Raw genomic sequence first — 21,859 nt, 5'->3', positions numbered from 1 at the left:
ATCCTCATAGTAGAGAGAGAGAAAGAGAGAGAGAGAGAGAGAGAGAGAGAGAGAGAGAGAGGGGAGAGGAGGAAAATACGCGGCTCTCTCGGTACGACGAAAGTCGATTTACGGCCGCGCACCATCACGTTTTCTTATCCGAAGTCTTCCTTCTCTTTCTTGTCTTTCTTTTTTACTTCTTTTCTCTTTTCTTTTTCCCTTTCTATTACTTGTTCCTTTTTTTTCATCTTCTTCACTTCTCTCTCTCTCTCTCTCTCTCTCTCTCTCTCTCTCTGTTTTTTTCTTTTTCTCTTGTTATAAGCTATGCGAAAATTGTGAAAGTCCAATCAGTTTATCTTCTCTCTATTTTATTAATTCTCTTTCTCTCTCACTCACTCTCTCTCTCTCTCTCTCTCTCTCTCTCTCTCTCTCTCTTTCTCTCTCCTTCTCTGTGTGTACACGTGTGTGCGTGTGTTGTCTCTAAGACCGGAGAAATTGCACGACGAATTCCTAATTCCCTCGGACGCGCAAAGATTATCGAATGACTTATGGCCGAATCGCGACTCGATTAATGACCGTACTTTTCGCGGTTCTTTATAATGGACAGCCTCGAGATAATAATAAATAGGCGCGGCCATGTACGCTCGATATGCCCGAGAGATATTGGGACGGTGTTATTAACATGTTCGTTAACGTCGTGAATAATTATGATTTTTCTTTCTTTTTATTCTCTTTATTACTTCTTTTTTCTTTTTTTAGAATTTTTTCTCCTTTTCTTTTCTTTCTTTAATTATTGTTGCTTTTGTTGATATCGTTGTCGTCGTCGTCGTCGTCCTTAATCCCTTCCCCCTGTTTCCTTTTGGCGAAGTAATTAATAGGAGTGTACTCATATCGATTTGTTCTTTTTTTCTTTTGTTAATCGTCGCGTAATTCTGATTTTCAGTTCGACGTAAGTAGTTATCTCTTTATATACCATAAAAAAAGAGAGACACATACGGAAGAGTCATCGATTGCTCATACAAAAGCCACGACAATGAGAGAGGGTGAACTCGTAAATAATTGATCGGCAAGTCCTCGTATTAATAACGGCAACAGCATCGAAGTACCGGGATCGTGTCAAGGACCACCCGTTGTGATTCGAGCGACACTCTGCCGGGGACAGACGACACGACACAATCAACGGACTCTCCCTTCCACAGGGCTATGGTGAGTTCGCTAATAAATTATTAAAGGGACAGCCTCTGGTCGTGACGTCGGAATATCGCTTTAGAGAACGATCGTTCGGTTAACCAAACTCGACCCGTCTTCGTAGTTTCGTCGTTCTTTCTCAATTCCTTTTCCTTTAAGATCATTAAGAAATATAAAGGATGGATATAAACTCGAATCGTTGATAACTCCAATCGGATAGTTCACGTTAAACTTTAAATACGTAACGTCGACAAGTGACTACTGCGATCGAGCGCGTAACACTCTTTTTACTAGACGAAGAGAACGAACGATTCGCATGAGAATAAAATAAATTGCATCCGGTAATTTGAAAGGAACGACATTTTCGCGTTGGTCGTAAGGCGACAGGTAATTAAGTGGCACTTAAGTTCGGTAATTAACCACGGATGAAATTACGTCGGGCGCTTTCGTATTTTCTCTCTAACTAATTGCGCTTCCTTCTTATGCGACGAATAGCAAAATCGATCGACAATAAACTCTTCTCTGGTGTATTATTCTTTTTTTTTTATTTTCTTTTTTTTTTAAGAAGTTCTTCGTTTCCTAAGGAGATTGACAATAACCATTTCGTTTTCTCTATTATTTTCAAAAGACCGAGGTAAAGGTCGAGTTGAAACTAGTTAACAATCTTTCAAGAATCATTCTTCTTCGTTGAAGCGTCACAATTCTGACCGTTCAAAACTCCTCGACTTTACCGTCGGGGTTCGACGAACCTGAACGGCCATTCAGTAAACGTTCAAAGACAATGGAACGAGTTCACGCTCGGTAAAGGGGGTTGAATTTTTGCTGTTATTTCACAAGGCATATCGAAAGAAATTGTTTCGAGGCTATTTTCTATATTCGAATCTTTTTTTTTGCGTGTTCTTAATTCTTAATGCGTGTTAATCGTTTAAGTCTATCTTGTCAAACCGTGTATCTACGTTGCACAGAAAACTATTATATTATTGAATTGAACTATAACGAGACGATTAGAAATTTGTTTTTCTTCATAATTTAATTTCATTTCTTAACTTTCCATTCATAAAAAATTGTATATTTAAATAGTTACACATAATTCACAGTTGATTTCTTACACTCGTTGGACACAATCGACGAGTTGAATGTTCGAAATTTGTCGTCCCTCCCACCATATTATCTCGAATCCTAAAATTAATTAATCCTAGAGCGAGGAATAGTTAAAGGGTGTAAAAGATATCGCATCTTTTCGAACGCATCGTTTCCATTTACAATCGTATCGATACATCGAATGCATCGAACGATTCAAATAACTCCATCATGCTCGAAGCGAACGTTTAAACTTACAAATTACCCGTTCGACCCTCCTCTAACTTAATTAAAGGCAAAATGCCGAGAGGAAGCATACCGCAAAGATCGGCGCCGGCTGCTGATCTGAAATCGCGTTCTCGCTTTTATTACGTTGGCGTCGTTACTACGAGCGTTATTTTACGAGTTCGTATACGAGCTCGCGATTCCCGTATCGTAACGTGGCCCATCACGGTGGCTAATGAGCGACAATTAGAAGAGAACGTGAGAGTGAGAGAAAGAGAGAGAGAAAGAGAAAGAGAAAGAGAGACTCGACATACGAGTCTGTCTTTCTCACGCATACTTTCCGTCTCTTTCTCTCTCTATCTGTCTCTGTCTCTCTGTCTCTGGCTCTGGTTCCGTCTCTCTCTTTCTCTTTCTATCTCTGTGATCGTACGTTTATACGAACGGAGAGAAGAGCGTAGTCGGCCAAGTGCGCGTAATTTTCGCAGAGGACTAATTCGGCAAAGCTTCATTAGGCCCGACGTCGAGCCCCGTACTTAGAGAACGCGCGGGGGTATAATCATAGTTTAAATTCGGCTCCCATCCATTGAAAATCAGTGGCTCTGACCCGGTCCGCAATCAGGATACCGGTTAGGGGAACGATAGGTGGGGGCTATCATAGGGCATTTGATCCGTAGCGGGTCATCAATATTGCATGAGGGGGTACATTGACGCGCGTACGATCATGCCGAATGCTGCGAATCAAAATAGTCATCGAGTTTGTGCTTCCAAAGAGAGAGATAGAGATAGAGAGAGAGAGAGAGAGAGAGAGAAAGAGAGAAATGGTCTGTCACACACATACACAGAGACACGCACACATACACTCTCTTTCTCTTGTATATATCTTTTGTCATTGCTCTCGGTTCTCCAACCAGTTGTATGCTTTACCGGATAACCACTGTCTGTTTACAGCAGAAATGATTCACTTCCTGTAATAATATTTTCGAAGGAAAAGTAATCGACGTTGCAAATCGATCGAAAAAAAATTTTGTCTAACTTGCAACTTTTCGTTCACGTACTCGATAAAGATAATTATACATCGAATATATTTGTGTAATGGTTTCTTTAAAGATATTCTCGTCAAACGATGAATGTTCCTCTGGAATGTAACAAGACCAAACAAAACGATCTAACCAAGTATACGAGGTATACGTGCGTGTACGTAGAAACGTACGTGTTCGTTTCAAGAAAGGGCGCGTGTCATAAATATGAGAAATAAATTGAATTATTCGCAGAGTCGGTTAATGATAGGTTGGATCTTCGAATCTGTCTGTCTTCGTCTTTCTCTCTTTGTAAATCCTTTCCTCCCTTTACGTCCATCGATGGGATTCTCCTCGAAATGGAACGACAAAATTTATAAAAAAAAAAAAAAAAAAAAGGAAAGAAAAAAACAAAAAGAGCATAGTCAAGGTAGAGAGTGCACGAAATAAATTTCGTAGAATGTGTTCGTTTTCTTTCTCCACTTCTCGCCTCATCGTCGGTAGGTAATATCAAGACGTAACATTGTAACGAGAATTACGAAAAAAGAGAAGGCGAAAACAAGAAGGAAAAGAAAGAAACGTAGTCTGACAAAAAAGAAAGAAACAGAGAGACGGAGACAGAGACAGACAGACAGATAGACAGAGAGAGAGAGAGAGAGAGAGAGAGAGAGAGAGAGAGAGAAAGAGAGAGAGAGAGGAAGGAAAAGGGGGAGAGAATAAAAAGCGAGAGCAAGTAGCGAAAACGATAGGAGCCTTCGAGATAATTACGGAGTCGTAAGATGGAACGAAGTGAATGAAAGAAGGAAAAAGAATATAAAAAAAGAAACAGAAGAAAAAAAAAAGGAGATCGGTGTCTCGAAGAAGGCAACAACGTTGATCCTTCCTCGAATGTAATCCCCTCGCGGCCGGAGAACTCGCGTCAGTGCGATCTCCTCCTTACGCAAGCCCGCTTCGGAGGCACGCGATTTCACGAGGAAAAAACGATCGCGACGAGGGTATTGCAAAGAAAAAGAAAAAAAAAAGAAAAAGAAGAAGAAGAAGAAGGAAAGAGAGAGATAGGAAGGGGGCAGCGAGAGTCTTGCTGCAGGAACACGTTCGATTCGTGCTTCATTGCGGACAACGACGACAAGTATACGTTTCTGTCTGTGTCTCTATGTGTACATATATATGTGTGTGTGTCTGTTCGAGGTCGACCACCAAAGTGGAAGTCTCGTGAAACGGACCTTCACGTGCACGTGGCTTGAAACATTCGGAGAAGAGATGAAGAAAGAGAAAAGAGGGTGGAAAATCAGGGATAAGAAGGACAAAAAGTGATGAGGGAGAGAACGAGAGAGAAAGAGAGAGAGAGAGGAAGGGAGGGATGGAAGAAGGATCGACGAAGAAATTGACGAGAAAATGGCGGTGGAGCCGGAGGATCATTAACGAAGGACCGTCGAAGATTGGTAAAAATTTCAGGAGGGGCAGGAAACGAATCGGTACGCAATGAAATTGAGATTGCAGAAAAGGGAACGGATGTATGTACGTGAGAGAGATAGATAGATAGATAGATAGGTAGAGAGAGAGAGAGAGAGAGAGAGAGAGAGAGAAGGAGAAAAAAAAGAGAGAAGGAGATAGCGATAGATAGAAAAATGTTCTCGCATTAAAACCGAATCAGTTGATTCGCGTATCAACCTTATCCCATTTTCTGTCATCTTTTTTCTCTTTTTGACTCTCTCTCTCTCTCTCTCTCTCTCTCTCTCTCTCTCTCTCTCTCTCTCTCTTTTTCTCTCTGTCTGTCTTTCTCTCTCACAGTCGATCCTCCTCGATGCAGCGGAGTAGGCCCGCGTAATGCCTGCTCCTTCCTTAATGGCAAATAAAGCAGATGGAGCGGAGCACCGTTCGTGATTGCCGGATTAATTGGCTGCAGCGTGGCTGCAACGGTAACGGAAGATGTATGCGGTCTGGATTATTATCCAGCCCTTCGACCAAGAGTTATCCTAAACGTTCTTATTTCCCTCTCTCTTTCTCTCTCTCTCTCTCTCTCTTTCTCTCTTTCTCTATCTTTCTCTTTTTCTCTTTATCTTTCTTTCATCTTGGCAGGTCCGATGGAAAGAAACCTTCGAGATGAAGGTTCAACTTGTACCTACCTATATTCTTTGTATTACACATGATCCCGAGAAAGAGAGAGAGAGAGAGAGAGAGAGAGAGAGACGTAGATCTATCTAGAATCTATCAAGAATCCAATTTGTTATTACAAGGTTATAAAAAGTTCTATTTTATCTATAGTCTACAAACGAAAGAATGTAGATTCTGCTTTCGGAATTTCCTTTTCAAGATCCTCTTTACGATCCTAACAGGGACAGATTTTAACCCCGGATTCGAGCAGGGTTAAGAAAGGAGTGTCGAGCTTACGTCGTTTCGCGAAATACAGAGGAAAGTTTCACGGAGGCAAGTAGTAGGTAGATAGGTACGCATCGCGTAGAGTAAAAGGTGCCGAGGGTAAAACGACGATAGAAGTGCTGACACGGTAACCATTTTGGTTTCCTTGAGTGGTACTGTCGGCGAATGCTATCGGATCTGCCGGAGGGTCGGAGGATTCGAGGGGTTGTCGAGGAGATGAGAAGAGAGAGAGAGAGAAAGAGAGAGAAAGAATCTAAGGACTCTGAGCAAACGTGACCGCGAGCGAGAATCGATGCTCTAGAATTTTCTCTCTCTCTCTCTCTCTCTATTTCCTTCTTTCTTTATCTCTCTGAAATTCTAGCTTCACTTGCTGACGCTCTATCCTTTCTCGTAATTCTCAAGAATTTTTCCGCAAAGGAAAGCACGATTTTCTCGCAACTCTTTTCTCTCTCTCTCTCTCTTTTTCTTCTCGCAACAGCTAAAAACCGTTAAATGGGTTTCGCCAACCAATCGAGTGCCGTAAAAGAAATTAAGGAAGAAAGGAAGAAAGAAAGGCAAAAGGAAATATAACGAAAGAACGAATAAAAGAAAGATAGGAGAAAAAAAAAGGAAAAGTGAAAAAAGAGAGAAAAGTAAAAAGAGAAACGAGTTCGAAGGGAGCGGTTCTACCGAATCGGGGAGAAATAAAAATGATAACGAGAACCTTCGACGGCGGTCCAATAATCCAAAGTAATTATCTACTAACGTTCTATAACAGCGATCGGTAGTAGACGTATCAAGGTAATAACAACGATTACGGTAATTGCTCTGTCTCTAGGCGATCGTATATGATTAGCCTATTATCATAGAAAATAGCAACGCTCTGTGGCGATCGTATGTATGTAAGTATCTACGTAAGTAAGTACGTTGAATCTGTACAGGCACATAACATAGAAACGAACGTGCAGACTGTTTATCGCTCTCTCTCTCTCTCTCTCTCTCTCTCTCTCTCTCTCTCTCTCTCTCTCTTTCTATCTCTATCTCTCTTTTTTTTCTTTCTATCTCTTTCCCTTTCTCTCTCTCCTTCTTTTGAACGTGTTCTAATCGTCGTAAGGATTTTTTTCATAAATCAAATACCCGATAGAAGGTAGTATTCATTCCTTTTACTTAATTGCCATACGGTGGTCGTGTCGAGAGCGTTCTTCCTGGATCCCAGTGAAAACACGCGCGTGCATCGGCCTTTCGCACGCGTGCTGAACACTATAGTATGAGTGCGTGCTCGAACGAGCGATCATATGTATAGGTATTCTCTCTTTCTCTCTCTCTCTCTCTCTCTCTCTTTCTCTATGCGGCATCGTTCAAACTTGGTCACGCGACGACGACACGCAATTAGTCTCTTTCGTGTGCGTCACTCACGAATCGGAGAGGACAAACGAAATTTCTTCCGACAGGACCTATTCTTCTTCTTCTTCTTCTTCTTCGTCGTCGTCGTCGTCGTCGTCGTCGTCGTCCTCTTCGTCGTCCTCTTCTTCTTCTTCTTTCTCTTCTTCTTCTTCTTTTTCTTCTTCATCTTCTTCTTTTTCTTTTTATTGCCTGATCCTGTTGCCGTTGTTGCACCGAGGTTATTAAGAAAACCTGTACAGTTAACCTGCGCCCTTACTTCCGACATTTTTATCTCTTCAGGAATCCCCGCGATTATGATTTCTACACATTACATATTAATTCGTAAATTCGCATTCGATTGCAATGCAAATATAGAAAGAGAGAGAGAGAGAGAGAGAGAGAGAGAAAGAGACAGAGAAAGAGACAACTATTTTTAATATATTTCATTTAATATTCGCATATAAAACAAATTCGAAATTCTAAAATTCCTACGATAACAAAAAAAAACAAAAGAAAAGAAAAATATACATACATATATATATATATATATATATATATATATATATATACGAGATAGAACAAGATGGATACAGGTAGGAGGTACTATTTCCATTGCAAACGTTGTATTGGTACGACAAAAGCGTTGGCGGGGACCAAATCGTGATTCAAGGACGCGCCAAGAAATCCGTGGATCGCGTGCTTGCCATAAGTTCTCGCTCGTCGGTATACGCGGACCTTAAGGCAGATAATGACGATGTTTTCTGTCGGCTCACCGCAAAGAGTCACGATCGGACAACTACTGGTAGCTCTGTTACGCGGAAGCCTGGCAGGTAAGTTCGCCAAAAGGGATTCGATGACTTTCCTTCTTTTCCTCCCTTTTCTCTTCTTTCATACTTCTCCTTTTCTTCCTCCTTTTCCTTCTTCTTCTTCTTCTTCTTCTTCTTCTCCATCTCTCTTTCTCCTTTTCCTTATTCTCCTTCTTCGTAGCACGTTCTACTTTGCATATAAACCGCTTCGTCGTGACGACGCCACGTCAGAATGTAACCTTCCTTACTTTCCTTTACCTTTCCTACTCCTTTCGTCCTTCTCCTCTCATTCCATCCTTTCCTTTTCCTCTCTTTTTCCTTTTTCTTTCTCTCTTTCTCTCTTTTTCTTTTTCTTTTCTTTTCCTTTTTTTTCTTTTTCTTTTTTTTGTTTCCTTACCTTTCGAGGTTTTTCTTTTTCCTTTTTTCTTTTTCTTTAATTTTTTATTTTTCTCTTCGTTGTACGTTTCAGCAAATTCTTCGTTTTTTTACTACGGAATTTCAAGCTCGCCGAAACGGAAGAAATCGGCGGAATCGTACAAACGAAGAACGGCTCGTGGATTTTAACGTCGTTAAATCGTCGCTCGTAAGATTATTTCGTCGTCGTGCTTCTTTCTCTTTTTCTTTCCTTTCTTTCTTTTCTCTTCCTCTCGTTGTTTTCTTTTCTTTTTTTTTTTTCCTTTCTTTCTTTCTTTCTTTTTCTTTCTTGATCTTTAACTTTCAACTTTTTGCATTACGAAAAGTTGGCAAATTTAATTAAGATTTTTTCTATTTTTCATTCTTCGAACAGCGCAAACCACTGGCGCGAACGTAAATCATCCGGCAAGGCTAACAGGTTTGTAAACGTTATCCACGTTACATGCATACATGCATTCGTCGTATGGGAATAAGACTCGCGAAAAAAATTTTATTGCATATCTACTACATCGATTTGTTTTGAAATGTTAATGACTGCGTACTATGACCGATAACGAACGAAGTAGCTAGTATCAATTTCGTTTTCTCGTTCGCTTTCATGATTATGTAAACTCGTTACGAGACGATCGAAACAATGTGTCATAGAGAGTTCAGTTAGATTGATTTTTAATGACTATGTTAACTGTAGTCTTTCGTCTCGACGAATAATTTTCTTTCTCTCTCTCTCTCTCTCTCTCTCTCTCTCTCTCTCTCTTTTTCTGGAATAACAGGTAACGTCAGGAAAATACTTGTCAAGCTTAAATTTCATCGTTATGAACCAGTTTCGAGATATGTGCCACCTACACACACTCATGTAAATATTTACTTCGCTCATTCGAATTCGTTTGCTATCTCTGACGACGTTTAAATCAATAATTTTTTTTTTTTCTTTTCTTTTCTTTTCTTTTCTCCTTTTCGTCGATAAACTTCAAATTTCGAAGCCTTCATAATAATCAAACGAAACATTTTGTAAATTGGACAGCCTGAGTTTTTGTTTTTCTTCCTTTTTCTTCTCTTTCGGTTTTTGTTAGAATTTTTACACAGAAAAGCTTTTTTGTGTAGCGTATCACTAATGTGACGACAAATGCGAAATATGTCTAAATGGTTCTACTTTGTTAGAAAAATTCCAAGTAAGCTTTATCATTGCATTTTTACTTTGTTAAACGTTAACGGTCGACCGATTCTATCTTTATGCATTGCTCATATCCATATTAGTTTGCCGATATGCTTCCTATCACTCTTACGACATTACATACCTAAATACTTAAGAAGATACCGATAAAATTGGTTCGTTATATAAATATTATTTACGCGTTGTTGGATTAAAATCGCGATGCTTGTTAAATGTTATTATCGGCATTCCAAGTTTTCGCTCTAACAATCTTAATAATCTGATCGTAAACGAGAAAATGTAAGAGACGATCGTCGTATGCTTGAACAGAATCTTTAATACGGTATGTAAAATGTTACTTGAGAAAAAAACAAGAAAAGAGAAGAGAAGGAAAGAGAGAGAGAGAGAGAGAGAGAGAGAGAGAGAGAGAGAGAGAGAAAGAAACATAATAAAAGAGAAAAAGAAAAATATTGATACAGTTTCGACTATCAGCATGCGACATATCTGTACACGTAGGTACATCCTGTCGTTGCGATATAGTAATCTGTTCTAGTTGCACTTCCAATAGCGTGAACTCCGTATATAGACAATCGTAATTCCTTTTATTTTTTGCATTCGACATTCCGTTAGTTCTACTACGGACCATCTATTCGACCATACAACCATTATAATTAATTAAATGTAGGTACGTAAGTATCAATATGTGTGCAACTTTGCGATTAGAAATAACAGAACCGTTGCAGTTTCAATACGCAAATGATATGGGTCTTATATAGACAGAAAAAAAAACGAGAGAACGCGACGATTTTCTATCTTGTCAATCTTTACAAAAATTAAACATTTCCTTCTTTTCTTTTCTTTTCTTTTCTTTGCGTTATACATCGAAGATACCGAAAGACGTGCGACACAAAATGTCTTCACATGAGATTCACCGGATATGCAAGAAGAGAAAAATAGATATCTATCTAGAGAGAAAAAGAGAGAAAGAAAAAGAGAGAAAGAGATAAACAGAAAGAGAGATAGAGAATAATCTCTATCAGATAATTCTGGAACGCTCATGTAAAACCATCAATATCCAGTTGCATGGAATATTCATGCACCTATTTTTATTTCACTTTTTATTACTTCCAGCAACTTCTTTCGTTTCTAAACAGGATTTTAATATCTTAGTCATGTCTGATATCATTAGTGATCCGTCACTTACTCGTTATCGTACAGCGTATTACAAAGAGATCAAAGAAATTTTCAGAGAAAGTGATTTCTTTCTTTTTTTTTTTTTTTTTATAAAATATTATTCGACGGAATCAGAATTTTCTATATGGGAAACACGAACGAACGCACGAACGAACGAACGAACGAACTAACGAACTAACGATCGAACGAACGAACGAACGGACGTATCGAGCAAAAACGAATCTCGCGTGTGGACCGGCATATTGGATCCGCAAGAATTCATTGGATTCATGAGCGGAAGCTAGGAGTATCGGCCGCATTTGCAAGCGTTGCGTACAATTACCTCGTTTTCTACGCATTACGCGAGAGTAATGTGTTTTCCACGAGAAAACGACGAGTATCCATGCACGAAGAAATGCAAGGATTGAACGAACCAGTGGATATCCCTATATATATATATATATATATATATATATATATATATATATATATACGTGTGTGTGTCTAGGTGTGTGTGTGTGCGTGCGTGTATGTATACGTATAAGCTGGTCGATTTACTATTCACAAGCGAATATTATATTGCGATATTTACGAAGCCACAATTATCCCCTCACAAGTTCGCCTGTAAACGATTAGCTGCGGAATTTTAGAAATTTTTTATCCTTTTCTTTTTTAGGATTTGTCTTTCTTTTTCTTTTTATTTATTTATTTATTTATTCTATTTTTTTTGTCTTGTTTTTTCAAATTGAAATACGGTCGATCGACATTTTGCTATTCAAATTAGCCTATCGCACGATATTAGTATATACGACAAACGCGATAGATCGAGATTCGTACTTTAAGGTAGGAACGTGATGAAATTATCTAAACGTGGGATAGTCGTCCGTTACAAAAGATGACCCTTCGTGGAAGGGAATGAGATGCGAAAGGGCTGCCGGGAGCGTGGAAGGGTTAAGAAAGTCGCACGAACGAATTTAGGTCTCTCCATGGAGTTAATCGCTTCAAGGTCATATCCCGGGTACGGACACGCGAGCAGGTCAATTTTCAGGTAGAACGATGATGAGTCTCTTTTCTTCGTGCTGATGTTGGTTGTAGGTAAAAGCGTGCGTTTTCTTGAACGCTGACATGGGGCCAAGATGAACGAGCTGAGAAAAAGAGAGAGAGAGAGAGAGAGAGAAAGATAGATATATACAAAAAAAAAAAAAAAAACAAAAACAAAATAAAAAGATAAAATAAAGAAAGTCGAAAGAGAAATTTCACGACTATCGCCAAAAACAAACTCGATCCGATTAAAAAAAAAAAAAAAAAAAAGAAAGAAAGAAAAAACATAAAAAAGATCCCCTCAAAAAAAAAAAAAAATAATATTCCATCAATGACAACGCATTTTAATCGATCTTAGATCAGATTCTAGAATAATGGAATCTCGATCCGTGATCTTACGAATTACCTTTGGAAAGTCTAGAGAAGGGAAAAAATCGATGAAAATGAAAATAAGTAGGGAGAGTGGGAGGACGAGTGCGCGGATACGATCGTAATTCTCGAATAACAATAACCGCGATATATTTTTACCAGAGGTTTATAGTCTCCGCATATTAAGAACGACGTACAGAATTGTAGAGTAGGCTTTTACGAGCGCAGTTATTCATTCGCACCTGAGAGTAACAATTATGCGTTTACGATGGGCCCGCGCGATGTCACGAGCGTGCACACGCGCGTTTGGTTGCGGGCGTGCATACACGAACGTACACTTACACATACACGTAGACGAACACGTGCACGTACACGTGCAGATACGTGTACACGCAAACGGGACGTTAATTCGCCGCATATAAAAATCAATTCCGGTTAATAAAGTCTATCGAGAACAGGCTCGAGGGGAATAAGGAAGAAACGAGGAGAAATGAAATAAGAGAAGGGAGAGGAAAAAATAGAGAGAAAAAAAAAAGAAATAAAATGTTTCAAGCCTAGCACGATTATCGGCATTGCTATCGGTGACTATGCGAATTGAGGGTATCGACCTTATTTGCATTCAGACATGATTAAAAACCTGGGGACGTGTCAAGGAAGACTATAGTAAAGTCGTAGTATCTCACTGTGTTTTGTCTAAATTATTTTGTTTCTTTTTCTATTTTTATTTTTCTGGTTTTGTATTGTATCCTCTTTATCTTTTTCTTTTCTTTTTACTGTTATTTTCTCTCTCTCTCTCTCTCTCTATCTATCTATATATCTATCTATCTATCTATCTATCTATGTATGTATCTATCTATGTAACTATCTATATATCTACTATGTAACTATCTATGTAACTATCTATCTATCTTTCTTGCTTTATTTATTTCTCCCTTTTTTGAATAGCTCAAGAAGAGCGTTGACCGCGTACCACGTTCTCAATCCTATCGGCCATCTTGATGTCATTCTACATTCTCCGCGATGCGACGAGTAATTAAAACGTAGTCAGCGCTATCTGAGAGATCCCTCGGCGGTGATTAAAGTCGCCTAACTGATGCGAGCACACGAGACATCACCGTACCATCTGCATCAACATATTATGTATTTACTACATATACTTTTTTATATACACGTACGTATACTTTATTATAACACGTATACATTTACACATCTCAGATCAGTATGATCCAGAAAGAATAAGAATTATTCGGGTCTATCCGATTGATTGACGATCAATCAAATTTTTCAGATAAACTTTCCAAATTCATACGACCTCGAATGAAAATTAATTTTGTCGTTTAATAGTAAAAGAAAAATTAAAAAAAGAACAAATGGTTTATGTACAGGCATTCGTTCGTTATTCTAATAACGTTAACTCTGTTATCTTCGTAGAGACTTGACACTGCTCTCTTATGTTCTTTTTATCTATCTCTCTTTCTCCTTTTTCGGAATGAACAGCATAGGCGGGCCAAAGTTAGGCGGGCCGGCACGGCACGTCGTCACTTTGTGCAATAAATTCATTGCGTTATCCAGTTAGCTCCGAGCGACAACCTCCAAATTCCAGAAATTCGTGCCTCTCCCTTCCTGGAATGCATTCTCGTAACGAGACTTCGAGCTAATAATAAGACAGAGCCAGGTTCGACGAAAGAACGTCGTTTCGAGACGTGAATCTTTCGTACGTTGTGACAATTAATTCCATTAAACTTCTTTTTCTTTTTTTCTTTTTTTTCCTTTTTTTTTATTATTATTATTATTAACCTTACTACGATTTTAATATAATCACGTAAGATGATTAGAGAAAATTGATTTTTAAGGTCATCTTCTTTGTACGTTCAAAAAATAAAAGATGATAAATTTGGTATAGTAATTCAAGTAAATCAAGTAATTACTTAACAATAATCGAACACGTGGATAGATAATTGTAATGTTAATATATCTTTTAGTACTCACTTATTTTTTTTCTTGTTTATCTTTCACATTATATCATTCTCAATAAGAATACGTGAGTTCACTATTTGACATTCGTCGCACAATCAACTGTTCCTTGTTAAAAATCGACTTGCAAATATTTTAAAGAATATACCATCCATCGACTATGGTCCTCTAAAATTCGTGTTGCACTTTACTTCGAAACAAGGTTATTTCTAAAGAAACATTTAAGTCTCGTTAACAGATAACGCTTCTATTTTAACGATATATGTATACATTACTGATAATATACATATTTCGAACGTGAGACACATTATCGCACGTTTATATTCTACCTACCCGTTAAATGGACGTTAATATGCCAAACAATTATATATCACTTTTTGTTTCAAATTCTACAAAGAAAGATAATTATATGATAAATATGTCTACGATAAATACGTCAATTTTTAAGCGAATTTCTATTTCAAATTTTTATCCTTCGAATTGAAAAGGAACGAAACGAAAGAAACAAAGTAACCTCGAGGAGTTGGATCTCGTGAGGTCTCTTAACAGTTCTGCTTCCGAGATTTCTAAGAAGCTGGCCGGAAAGGACAATAAAAATAATCGCTTCAACAAACTGAATCCGGACTATCTTCTACCCTCTCTATCTCTCTTTCTCTCTTTTTCTCTTTCTCTTCGGCAGACGTTAACGGGCGACGGTAATGACACCTAATTGCTTTCCAGCGTTCTGCACAGAAACGCCACTCGATTTCGAACAGTGCCGCTAATTTGCGCGTGGCTCGTCGCCGCTTAATTAATCCGCGCTACCGAGAGGGAAACAAGAAGGGAGAACCACCGTCACCACCATCGTCACTACTACTAACCACCACCATCGCCACCATCACCACCACCACCACCACCATTACCACCATGACCATCACCGTCACCATCACTATCAGCACCATTACCATCATAGTCACTAGAACTATAGGAGGTAAGTCGTTCCTCGAGAAGTTCACCGTGAGATTTCCAACGACTTCTCAAACTTCTTATTTCAAAAGGGACAAAAAAAAAGGGAATGAGGCCTAATGACAAACGTCAAAGAAACGAATGCCATGTTGGCAAAAGAGATAAAGAGATATAGAAAGAAAAAAAATTACACTCGTTAGCGTCGGCTTAGCGAAAGACGGCAAATCGATTAATATTAATATTTATAGAAGTTACACGAGCATTCAGAATAAATGAAGCATAACGGTGCTCTTGCGATCATCTAACGATGATAGGATTAATGAATATATATATATATATATATATATATATATATATATATATATACGTAGCTTTTCTTCTTTGAAATACGCACTTACATGATCGGATCCAAAGTTGATCAGTAAGAGATTTCTCATTAACGATATCTCTCTCTCTCTCTCTCTCTCTCTCTCTCTCTCTCTCTCTCTCTCTCTCTCTCTCTCTCTCTCTCTCTCTCTCTCTCTCTCTCTCTCTCTCTCTCTCTGTGTCGTTACCATAGCTACAAGTATCTTTATATATCGATCGATTTTTTTCATATCGATCTTTATAAGAAGAAAAAAAGAGAACAAAAAAGGAAAGAAAAAAAAAAGGGAGAAAAAATAGAAAGTGAGAAAAAGAAACGAACTGACGGAGATAGGAATTTATCTTTTTCTCGAACGATTTACTACTTTGCATTCAGTGTTGGATTAACGACGGGAAGAGGATAATCTTTGAGAGCCATTCTCCTGTGATCTCTCGTTCTAAGATGATGATCTAAGTTTCTTGTGAAACGTAGGTACTACTGATCGTTTCTTTTTTTTTTTTCTTATTTTTTTTTTTCTTAATACTTTTTCTTCCTTCTTCTTTTTTTTTCTCTCTCTCTCTTTTTTCACGTTTCTCTCATAAATATTATATATTGGCTAATCTAACGGCAAATATCATTCGCACGACATAGATACGTAAATACATAAGTGTATATATGTGTATATATATATATATATATATATATATATATATATATATATATATATGACGAACCTTTTATAATTCCGGTTATAGATAACCAAATAAGCGCACGCTTATTGGTCGCGTGTTTAAAAATTGAGAAAGCGACAAAGCCGCTTTGCGTTTGGCCGGAACATGCGAGTTCGCGATCGTCAAGCTGCCCTTCGCAAAATTGCCTTTTGTCGAGGCTCCTCTTCCCTTCGTTAAGCTCCTACTCTCACGAGATAGCCGAGGGCTTGACGCTTTTCCAAGAAGTCGAACGACATTCTCGCACGATCGCTCCGTTACTTTAAACGAATATTCTTCTATGAATTTAATTAGAAATTTTCATCGTTGATCTACCATTTGTCGGAGTACGAAAATTTTCTTGTATATCCGAATCGTCGATCATTAGAATAATCGGTGTCTTTTAATAAATTTGATAGACGTCGATAATGCAAAAAATATAATTACGACTACGTACGAACGCAATTACACGACTATTACCTAGACATCGGAGTATCATTAACTCATTCTCCGTCTATCTATATTTTTGTTTTCTTCTTTACTTTATTTGTAACGATTGAAAACCCGAAGAAAATTCTGTGCTTTGCAATGTATAGAAACAGAATCCTTCGTATAATTTCTGACACGCGATGCCCGATGTCTCTACTATATATTTTTTCATTGGCCAGTTTAACCGTTGGAAGAAAGTAATTAGAATTTTTCTATTATTTCAAATCAATAGAACAATATGTAGATTATTTATACATTTTAATAGTATAATAATAAGGATATAGCGAGGACGATAAATTCGAAAGTTATGTTTTCTCTCTCTCTCTCTCTCTCTCTCTTTCTCTCTCGGAAATATTCCACAAGAGAGTAAGAAGATAATCTTAGAATAGGTAAGATTCTTCCTGGTAAACTGGCGCGAAGTTGGCAGCCTCGGCAATTATTGCATACTACCGAGCACGTCCAGTAATTATCAGCGATCGTCCAAGCGCGTCTTCGTACGAGATAATCGTACAGCGTTAGCCCTTTTCGCGAAAGGGAGGATGGTGCCTCCCTTTTCCCTCTTTTCCTGTTCCTTAAGATCTCACCCGTTCTTTTCCGTCTTTCTCTGACTTTAGAAAGAGAACACGGTCTCGCTCTTTTTCGTTCGATCCTCGAACGATCTCGGAAGGCCTCGCGAAGACTCGGAAACTGTGTTGGCTGGCACACACGAAGTCGAAAGAGGCTTCGCAGGTAATTGCTAGGCCGACGGGTCGATAATGAGCCCTGGCTTCGGAGAACCGATTACACCCGGCCCGAGCCAAAAGCAAAGCCGTAGAGCCGAGAAGCGAAGAGGAAGATGAGAGGAGGAGGAGGAGGAGGAGGAGGAGGAGGAGGAGGATCGGAGAACCAAGAGAAAGTGAAAGAGAGCGAGAGAAAGAGAGAGAAATAGAAAGAAAGAAAGAAAGAGAGAGAGAGAGAGAGAAAAGAGAAGAAGGGAGGGAGATAGATCTCGAGGTATCACGAGAGTAAGGAAGATGAAACGACGTCGAACGAGGGTGATCCTTTGATGGTGAAGATCTTTCGGAGCTCCACTCTACGACCTGCCGCTGGATAATCCTCGAATCTTCTCTCGCACAACGCTATCGATTCTCTTCTCGATTGTTTTAAAGAGAATTTCGATGAACTACGTAACCATCTATGATGCTATCACGATGTTAAAAAAAAAACAAGGGAAAATAAGAAAGAAGGAAGGAAAGATAATAATTCTAATAATCTTACTGCTCTACTTACCGTTTCGAAAATCTTTACGATTCGGAATATAATTACGTGTCCTTAATACGATGTAAAAAACGACTGGTGATAATGTCTCCCAGGAAATACATTTGTCGGATAGATAAGGTTTTAAGGGAATACGTTCGGCGGATAGATAAGGGCGACGATTCAACGTTATTAAGATTGTATTGATCATGCGCGGTAATATGATATAAAATGATTTTATAATCTGTCGGTGATAATAAAACGCGGTGGTAACGGTATATAATGTAATGTAAAACGCGTTATCGGTGGTCGAGACGATTAATACGAACGATTAGTAAAGGGAAAAGAGACGAGAGAAAATGATAGTCTAATAGTAGGTAAAAAAAATTATATTCATTTGCGATGATCCGTGGCAAAAGAAAGATAGATAGATAGATAGATAGAGAGAGAGAGAGAGAGAGAGAGAGAGAGGGAGAGAGAGAGAAAGAGAAAGAGAGTTGTAGTTAATTACTAAATTATCGGCGACAGATCGGCGATGAGAGGAATCCAAGTTGCGGGAGAAGAGGGACAAGAGGGGGGATAAATAAGGGACAGGTCTTCGAATAATAATAATGATAATGATAAGAAGAAGAACAAGAAGAAGAAGAAGAAGATGAAGACGAAGATGAAAGAAAGATAGAAAGAAAGATAGATAGAGAAGAAAGAGGAAGAACGAAGAAAGAAGAAGTTCTTCCTGTATCGTCCGATGAAACCTGCCTAGATTTCTCTCTTTCGCTACCGGGATGGGAGAGGGTAGGTGATCTAATTTCCCGAGCGGTCGTGCAGAAAATGATCTTGGCCGCGATTACGAAACGGCTTCCAGTCTTTATCGGTTCTGACGCCGCGGGCCATCTTTTTTCATCGGTCCCTTTTTCGTTTCCTTCCAATCGACTCGCCGTTTTTCCTTGAGACGAGTCATGGACCAAACTTAAAGAATTTTGAAAATGTTCTGAGGGTTCTCTTAAAAGTAAAGTTTAACTCTCTGTCTGTCTGTCTGTCTGTCTGTCTGTCTGTCTGTCTCTTTTTCTCTCTTATATTCTCTTTCTCTTTCTCGCGCACGTATCATTGACGTAACGATGCACGAAGTATATAAAGTCGGAACACGCAGAGAACTCTGAACGCGTTAGATGGCGATGGCCCTTCTTGGCCTCGAGGACTGTTTATCCCATAATTAACATAATGAGATAGGAAACGTTGATATTAGCGCGAAGTTAGTTAATAGCGCATTTAATACATAAGCCACGTTAGCTCGCGTGAAATCTTTTTCGTATGTGAACAAGAAGCAACCCCAAAACGATTTTGAACGATACTCGACGTTCGAATTTCATCACGAATTAGATCGTTATCAAGTACAAATCGTGATTTAATTTTTAACTGAAAATTTTCGTTCACATAAGAACGCATCATTTCGATGGTAGATCTCGAGGAAGAAAATAACTGATGGTCTTCCTTTGTCCATCGAAAAACGCCTGATGTCTTAATCCCCGAGGCGTTGCATAATCCTCAACAGCTGCTCGAACTCGCGAAAGAGGTACTAGTTATATTCAGAATTCTTTCGCATCTGGTAACTTCTTCGTATTTGTTTTATTTTTTTAATACCAAATTTTTTAACAATATATATATATATATATATATATATTGTTTATAGAAATGTACAGTTCTCTTTCTCTCTTTCTCTGTCTCTACTTTATCATTTCAAGAATTAACAAAAAGAAGAAATGATATATCGTATTATAAAAAGATATAAATGAATAGGACGTGTCTCTGATCTTATTTCAAAGACTACCAAGAAATTTATGATTATAAAAGTAAAACTAACGCAAGAGAAAAAGAAAGATAGAAAGAGAAAAAAATATAAGGGGAAAGAAAGAGAGAAAGAAAGAGCGAAAGGGTACCCTTCGAAGAGAAGGATTAGCTTGGAGGGCAGTCGACGAGTCCTGCGAAGGTACTGATCCTTTCTCTCTCTCTCTCTCTCTCTCTCTCTCTCTCTCCCTCCCTCTTTCCCTCTCTCTCTCTTACTCCTTTGTTTCTTTTCGGACAGTCGGAGCCAGAGGTCTCCGATGGCGCCTCTCTCAAGATATAAATTAATTAGATTTGTGTGGGGGGTGTGTCAGCGAAGTGCCGACACCATGTTCCTTTTCCTTTTATCTCTTTCTCTCTTTCTCTCTCATACATATACATACACAAAAACAGTTCCATTTTTATTCTCTTTCTCTCTTTCTTTTTTTTCTTCAGACCATGCGTCGATTCGCATAACATTCGGTTCGAAGATAAAGTCTAGGCTCGTCTCTCGCGTGCCAAAGCTCCATTTCACGATCCACGATTTCGTTCGTCGGTGAACGAACAGAAAACCTTAACTCGAATCGGGAATATTACAAGAAAACTTGACGATGATTTAAGAGACAATCGACAAATTTCCTGGCCGTTACTAAGAGATACATACGTATCTATTCGATGACATCTTTCTATTATACCGGTATATGTATTATCGACGTTTTTATATTAATGCTTGGTCGATCACGAATATATGTAATACATGAATTACTGAAATTCATACAATATTCTTTATATAAGAATGATTGAACGAAGTCTCGTGATTTAATAATTATATGCATCCGTTTATAATATATCCTTATCAGGTCATTTACATACTCCTCATCCTTGAGTAAAAGTTTATCGTAGTAGTATGAATTGAGTTCGTCGAGTAAAATGAAATTGTCATATTAATATCGTAATAAACGAATTCGATGCTATATATTCAAACTCGAAGTAAACAAGGAATATGATAAATGATCGAAAGAGATCAACGCGTGCAAAAATGTTATCGCGATCGTATCGAGAGATACAGACTTTTGTGACTTTGTCGTTGTGACGTAAGAACAAATATTTTTTATCATTCTTAAACACGTAACACATATGCAGAGAAAGAGAAGAAAAAAAAAGGTACAACAACGGTTGGAGATTGACAGTGGTGGCTAATTACACGTGAAGTTACACGACAGACATCACCTCTTCTTACGGCCATTAATTTTCTCACGACATTTCATTTCATTATTCTCTATCAGACTTATTTCTTTTTTTTTTTTTTTTTTTAATTCGCAAATTCTATAAGGTTTTTTATTTTTTATTTTTATTTTTTTTCCCCCAATAAATTTCCAAGAAATCTTAAAGTCACTTGTATCAGAAATTCAGAAATTCAATTCATTTCTACTTCGTCGCTTTTCACGATATCGCACGAACGCTTGCTCGTTCCCTAATACTCCTTCGTATTTTTCTAATGCCTCTTTTATAACCCTTTTTGAAATCGGTTGTTCATTGGTTGCGTGTTTAACATACTTTTCAGGCGCACGCGTATTCGTGAGCGAACTTAATACTCGTAATATTTTTATTTCTTCATGAATAGATCGATTATATTTACGGAGCCAAAAATTTTCGTCGACGTTGCAATAAAACAATCTATAGAATTTATTATTTATATTAGATAGTAAAAATTAAAGAAAAAAAAAATGAGATACAAAGACAGACATATTCACTATTGAAGAAAAAAGAAAGAAAAAAAAAAAAAAAAAACACGTGGCACGTTGATACGAAATTATACAACTTTCTAATTGGTTACTAATGTCAATAGAAACTAATAAAAGAACTACTAATGTCGATCTCTCCTAGTCAAGTAGTGAGTAATTAAACGTATTAAAACATCGGATAAATACTACCGATCTGTTATTATACTATCTATTATATATAATGAAAAACGCGTCCGAACAAAAATCAATTCTATTTAAAAAAGAATTTTTCTGTCCATTTGTCTTTCTAACACTTTTTCTTTTATTTTTACTCGTAGAATATATTGGTATAGTTAGATAAAAAAAAGTAGAAACACCATGTATGTGATACAGTTGTTTGTCCGTGTATCTGTCAGTCTCTCTCTCTCTCTCTCTTTTTTC

At 38.1% G+C, this 21,859-nt stretch overlaps 1 protein-coding gene and 1 long non-coding RNA gene across 2 annotated transcripts in view; one reads left to right on the top strand and one right to left on the bottom strand.

Annotated features, from left to right (window-relative positions):
* The window catches only part of LOC122630310 (transcription factor Sp9-like), a 99,049-nt gene that overhangs the window by 76,517 nt on the left and 673 nt on the right, over positions 1-21,859 (bottom strand). The window lies entirely within an intron of this gene.
* On the top strand, positions 909-15,391 carry LOC122630312. Its single transcript, XR_006327458.1, has 3 exons — positions 909-1,185; positions 13,128-13,353; positions 14,877-15,391. It is a non-coding gene; the product is annotated as an uncharacterized LOC122630312 (long non-coding RNA).

The sequence above is a fragment of the Vespula pensylvanica genome, chromosome 7, assembly GCF_014466175.1.
Source record: "Vespula pensylvanica isolate Volc-1 chromosome 7, ASM1446617v1, whole genome shotgun sequence".
Lineage (NCBI taxonomy): Eukaryota > Metazoa > Arthropoda > Insecta > Hymenoptera > Vespidae > Vespula > Vespula pensylvanica.
Note: the sequence above shows the minus strand (reverse complement) of the source record. Positions and strands in the feature narration are given on the sequence as shown.